The 6,812-nt window shown below is 39.7% G+C and overlaps 1 long non-coding RNA gene across 2 annotated transcripts; it reads left to right on the top strand.

The window, feature by feature from the left end:
• LOC110429651 lies at positions 3,196–5,381 on the top strand. Of its 2 annotated transcripts, none has more exons than XR_002446758.1 (4): positions 3,196–3,394; positions 3,475–3,574; positions 4,776–4,866; positions 5,050–5,381. It is a non-coding gene; the product is annotated as an uncharacterized LOC110429651 (long non-coding RNA). The 2 variants fall into 2 exon arrangements; XR_002446757.1 differs by having other exon boundaries at positions 4,772–4,866.

The following is a 6,812-nucleotide window of genomic DNA, read 5'->3' as shown; positions in this document are numbered from 1 at the left end:
TCATACAATCGGCGTTTAAGCAGGTCCTAGCCACACGCAGAGGTGCTTGTCCTAGCCAAGCCACAGAATATTTACTACGTGTAGCTAAACCAACTAAAACATTTGCACTGTGATTACAATCTCTCTTCATTTGGGATATCTTCAACTTAACAGCTGAACAAGTCCTTTTGCATCTGCTGTAACAAAAGTCAATATCTTATTGGTCCACGGATGGATTGCACATCGTTGAGATGACCTGTGCTCAGTCGGATTCGATGATAGTCGGTGGTAGACCCACTGAATGGCCCAACGAAGACCCTCAATGCAGGCTACGTTTTCGCTTCCTATGCGCTTCCACATCGCTCTAGGAATGTCCATACTAAGAACACAACAGTCTCCTTAGAGAAAATTGCTATTATTCAGTCGCTGCATTTGGGTGTTTTAGAGCATCCATCCCACAATCCATGGCCCTTTTCTGCCAAGATAGGTTGCTTCCCCTCGCTGTTTTCCCTTATGATGGATTCCCCGCTATTCATCAAACTTCCCTGAAAGTTTAGCCAAAAAACCTACCAATTTCGTCATGGACGTAGGCCTATGCCATGTGTGATGTTGTTGTGGACATTCCACACTCTCCACACGAGTAGGATGAGGTCCCGCTGCTCCTTCAAGTAGCTGTCTAGGAGTAACAGGAGGCTTCTTTACCTGTGTACTGAAACTGTTCATCATCCGGCAATAGCCAGTGCTGGCCCATGGCTTGTCGCAGGCCCGCGGCTGCGGAAATAGGATTACCGCATGATTACTAGACTCGCTTTCATCTGCATGATCTTTATTTGATTTTGAAATAAGTATTTGGGACCTTAAATGAATTCAAATTAAAATATTATCAACTACAAAGTTGTATAACTTTTGAAGATCTACACTTTTGGTTTTGATCGTTTTCTCATCCAAAGTCATTTGAAAAACTCGAATTTCAAATTTGAGAAATTCAAACATAATTTTCCCTGAATAGATGATTTTAAATGAAAAGGTTATGCACTACAAAGTTGTATAACTCTTCAACTCAGTTTTGGTCATTTCTTCATCTGAAGTCGTTTGAAAAAACTCAAATTTTACTACATAGCTCCAATGTTTAAACATAGAGACTCCATTTGTAGATGTCTCTAGAAATTGATTTTTAGAGAAAAATAACAGCCCTCTATAAATGCATTTCTAAGACGGCTTGATTCATGCCGATTTGTAGATTGAGCTGGCTCTAAAAAAAGCCTTCGTTGCTGAAAATCAATATTGTCATAGTGAGTGTTGATCTATTTTTTATAAAATTATTCAAAATGAAGAAAAATTAATTCATCCTAAATCTAGAATTGTATAATTTTTAACAGAAGGAGTATTTCAAGGGCTACAAACATAATATCTAATATATTTTATTTCGACACTCGAACTTTGAGCTGTTCTACTCCGCCTTTTGTTGATATTTAACTTCTTTAATTCTATGTTGAACTCTGGTCTGCCGAAGTGACCACGTCACCCCAAATTCTGAGAACCCGACGCGTGTCCCATCGTATTCCCTTCTAAAAGAAAGGCCTCCTTCCACGCCCGGCCTCCCTAGGCCCCTTCCGCTCCTGCTTGGCTACTCCTCTCCACGCCGCCTCGTCGACTACGCTGCTCGCGCCCCCATCCCCTTGCCTGCCTGCGCCTTCCTTCCCTCTCCCTCTCCTCCCTCTTCACCTCTCTCTCTCTCTCTCTCTCTCTGTCGACGTGGTGACGCAGAGGACCGGCCCCAGTGCGGCCACCTCCACATGCGAGCGCTATGGCCACCGCCGCCGCCGCCGCCGCTGTGCGGAGCATCCACGCCAACGGCCTGGTGGTGCCGTGGTGGCCACCTCCTGGCATAGTGCGCTGCACGGCTGCCCTAGCCCGTAGTGCAACCTTCTCTCGGCAGTCCTCGCACCATCCCCTCCTCGGTTTGGTCCCCCCTCTCTCCCCTTACCTCTTCCTGCCAGATCTCCCTCTCCTAGTGTTCACGGAGGTTTGTTCCAGTTTGCTATGGATGGGATCTATATGCACACGAACTGTGCGCCTGTGCTACAGAAAACCCTAGCTGCCTATCCTCATCTTTTTGCTACTAATTTGGCTGCAAGTTTCCCAGTGTTTATTGATGTGCATACCGTTATGAATCGGTAGATATTTTAAATATGTAGTTAGCTGTTGCTTAAATCTAGAACAACTCTTAGTTCTGACGTAGCTATTTGCTTCATCCAACTTGATTGTTGTCTTGAAAGTGTTTTGTTTTGGGTGGAGCATATTGTTTCAGGCCAAGCAGGTAGTCACTATTGTTACTAGCTTGTTCACATTTTATTTCTGAGGCTGAATTTATCATGCTTTGAAATTGGTAATGTTTAAGTTATCTCTATATAACGTAACTGTTGCTATGTTGGTTAGCATATGGCACCGTGGCATCACTCACAAATTCTCATAGCAAGCAAATTAGATCCCATGCCTTTTTCATGCTACTATTAAGAAATTTCACCCTTTTTAGAATAGCAGCTCTACATCAGCTACGGTTGTATGCAACTAATATTTAATGTTTGCCTATTGAGATATTTTGGTTTTGGGATGAATTTTTATTCTCGCTTGCAAAGCATCCATGCCAACAAGATAATTTCACTTTCAAAAAATAGGTTTGTCTTGCAAATGTGATGATTATTTGATTTACCATGATTCTTGCTACTTGCATTAATTTTGTGATGGCAATGTCATAATGGCTCAGAAGTTCTCATTTGCACGTGTTGTTTTGTTTATATTTAGTTCCTACATTTTGTGGGTTTGTTACCAAGCATAATTCCATTGTCAATGATCTCTTTGATCCACATAATTTGTTAATTGTTATATTACTGAGCACATCTCATTGCCAATGATGCATTTACTTGGCACAGGTTCATATAGTTGGGTGACTGCAATGGGACCCTCTGTTTCTGCTTGGTGCAGATCTATCTTCTTTGTTTTCTTCCTTATATGTTTTGGTCTTATCCTTCTGGCACATCAACTAACATATTTAAGTTTAAACTTCACTGTGCTTGCTGGCCAGTACAATTTAGAGGTTAGTATATATGGTGCCCTTTGTACTACATTTACCTTTATTTTTGGAGGTTAGTATACATTGCCCCTGCTGATCAGTACTGTTTTTTGCTGTTGTTGTTTGTTCTAAATGCTGGATAAAGTACTGCAATAGGAATTTTCAACCATAAAAAACAATTTACTATGCTCCATGTGAAGCATTATATCTTTCTTAAGTCTTATTAAGACCCTTCCTGTAAGTTCTATTTTCCATAAAGAGGTTGGTAGTGTGTGGTTTTCCACAAAGGGGTGTTCTCGATTGGTAACCTTGTCTATGTGAACCAAGACAGCATTAGCAGAGGTAAGCTTCTTTGTGTGACCCAAGGCTTGCCAATGTAAGCTGCTTCTCCATATTTGGTTCTCGTGACCCCTTGTCCTCAGGGCAGCAAGATATGAACAACAATTTCATATGGCGGAGGGAGATGGATTAGGAGAAGAAGCAAACCAATTTGGTGATGGAGACAATTTTTCCATATAAAAGGTATTTGCTTTATGGCCATCCCTTGAGTGCTGTCTGATTCTCTGTCAAATGGTTTCTTTTGATCTGTAGGCTGCTTGCTAAGAACAATCCAGGAGAGAATAGAGGATGAATCTCAAAGCATTGCACTAAAAATGAATATACAGCTATTTTCCCAGCACTTTAATTCGTACCACCATATTTGGAGTTATTTTCCCCTCTTGCGCATATATCGATTGAATTCTTTGCCCTGTAGATGCAGTCTATTTGTGACTATCCTATAATTTTATATCATTTTTTGTATCAACTGAATAATCCTCAAAAGTAGACCTCAATAGAAAAAAGAGAAAATATAGTCTTGATTGAGCTATTTACTTGGTGTCTGTTTTTTAACTCTCGGATTATGTCACCCACTTGAAACTATAAATTGAATTAATATGTGGAAATGGTTCTACCTGCCAAGATCCAAAGAAAATCAAGACCTAAAAGATGGTGACCGTGATGCCCTATTTCTTGAATTTAGCTAGCATGGTGCCTATACCTGCTAGAATATAGTAATAAAACTGACATAATGAAAAATCTGAAGGCCTCGGCATCTCATCAGTTGGCTGATCTTGATGCCAGGACCGGTGTCTCCTTATACATTATAAAACTATAGTTTCTTCTCATGTAATCAAATTGTTCATACATTCTATCCTGCACTGGTCTTTTAAAAGGCTGAATCTTTGCCTCTGTTTAGCGAATGTTAGAAAATCATTTGTGAACCGTGTGTGTGATTAGTCAACAAGATATACCATTGCTGGGGACTGTATTTCTAGAATTTTCTTGTCCCTCCAACAGAGTTACTCTCACCATGCCTCCACATTGCTATATCTTATTTAGATGTTATGAGAGGAATTTTACCTTCTACATGTCTACTCCTTCAAAATGTGTAAATAGACAGAGGTGCAGACGAAGCAATTCCTTACCTTTATATTCATACTATTCCTATGAATTAGTACTACAAGAATATTATTTCAAACCTATTTATTGTTTGATAAGATAAAAGCAATGTCCTAGGTATGGTGGAAGTGGCAGATAGATATACATGGGTTTTTAGCTAACATTGTTCTGCATGGTTCATCTTTTGTGTTTTGATAAGATAAAGCATATATTCAGTTTTCATGTCACATCGTTAAGAATCATGAAAAAAAAAATAAAGTGGCTGCTTTTCTTGTGTAGTCAGCCTGCTTGATCAATGGGGAGAGTTAAATTGCTGCTTCGTCATCATTCTATTGTGATTCTTAGATTCTCAATTGAATTCGGATATCGCAAAGGTAATTTTACCAAGGCTCCTTCATGTGCTCTCTCGGATTGAATTCTACTCAAATGATAATTCTATTACAACAACCTCCTTTGTCCTTCCACTCTTCACACAGCCCTTCCTTTTGCAAATAATTCATATTGAGTATGTTTTAATCATCGGTTCTCTTTATTTATCTCACGCCATCACTTTTCAGGATAGACAGAAATGAGCAAAGTGGGCATTCTTGATAGACTTGCACACCGAAAGCACACACTGGTCCAAGTAGAGTGCATTGCCTACAAACAAGATATACGTTTTACCTCCTCTTACATGTTCACTGATGTCAAGTGCTATCTTTTTTTTCACGTAAAATGTCAATTGATATCTTCCCATGTAATCTATTAATACGTAGACTTGGTTTCCATTGCAAGTTATTGGACTCCGGATGGAAAATTCATGGCTAAAGTTTCATAGGGCTATACTTGATGTTTTGGTTGGGTACAGCTGCTGAGCTTTTTAAGAATTAATATTCTTGCAATTCATTTTTGCCATTTGCTTCGCTGAACAGGTGTGGTCCGACTATAAGATAACTGTTTACTCAGAATTATAGCATGTGATGAAGATTTCTTGCACATCAAAAAAATATATTCTACATCTACCTGACCTGAAAATGATCACCTGTGCTCGCGCGTAGATGCGCGCGGCTTATACTAGTATGTGTAACGGCTCAGTCACTCAGAAACAAACTAGAAGTGAATTTTTTAGGATCAAATTGCCAATGGTGTGAGTGCACACAAGTACACAACGACAAAGAGTGACCAGGATCTGGTGGGCACGAGGAGTCACTAGCAGTCTAGGCGTCTAGCACGCGTTCTCTTTCCGCATTAGGAAACCGAGCCTTCTGTGTTTTGCCCAAACCCAGCAACCCGGCCTCTTAGGCAAAATATACCCAAACTCAATCCCCTATAAATAAATTACTCAAATCCACACCCAAAGTATCTGAAGCCAAAATACCCAATAACAATTTTGTCTTACTACACAATAACAGTTTCGGATTCTAACTATAAATATCTAAATTTGTAAACTGAGCCTAGCTCAAATAGTTAGGTTCCTTGTGGTGGAACCTGCTCATCTAGATTCCAGTTTTGGACTTGGTACGGGTGCTCGAATTTTTTGGGATTTAATTCAGGATTTAGTAGCGTTATGCTTTCAGTGGTAGTGATGTTCTTATCAATAGCGAGGCGTCTGTGGTAACTTCATCAATTTCAAGATGTGACTGCATAGTCTTTCGAAGGTACTCATAGGGGTAGGATTTTACGTACATGTGTTTATAGGGGGTGAGTGTGCATGTGTGTTGAACGTCTACGTTTGTACTTGTGTAATTTAACAGAATTTAGTTTGGATAATATTCACCGGTACCACAATTACCCGAATTATTCAAAATATCTCAAAGACATGAAGTGGTTCAGTGCAATGTAAATATATTATTTGATATGGCTCAATATAGATCTATACTAGCTTGATAATTGATTTGTTGTTAATTGATATGGACATGATTTAATTTGAAGGACCATTGTTATTGCTATGCTATTAGAATTCTTTCAAAACTAAGTACGTTCTTGATCTTGCTAAGTTCTAGATATCACATTATTCTACCTATTTTGAATTATTCGATCTATTTTGTATTAAATTAGGTCTTAGGGGTGCTTATCTCCCTTCTTCCTCATTTAGTCCAATATTCTTTTACATCTCTCTCTTTTTCTTGCCACCATGGGCAAGTAGGGGGGGCTTGAGCCCCCATATAGTCCCATTCTAGATCCACCCTACTTTGAGAAGCTACACGAGGCTATGTCACATGGGACAACAACCTCTCATTCCTACTTCGCCACCAAGCAGACAAAGGTCAACACAACTAGCCTTCAAGTCACACTCTACATAATCACACAGTGTTTGCCATTGTTGACATCTCAGGATTGC

This window comes from Sorghum bicolor, chromosome 8 (genome assembly GCF_000003195.3).
Source record: "Sorghum bicolor cultivar BTx623 chromosome 8, Sorghum_bicolor_NCBIv3, whole genome shotgun sequence".
Lineage (NCBI taxonomy): Eukaryota > Viridiplantae > Streptophyta > Magnoliopsida > Poales > Poaceae > Sorghum > Sorghum bicolor.
This window is presented reverse-complemented; position numbering and strand designations above follow the sequence as displayed.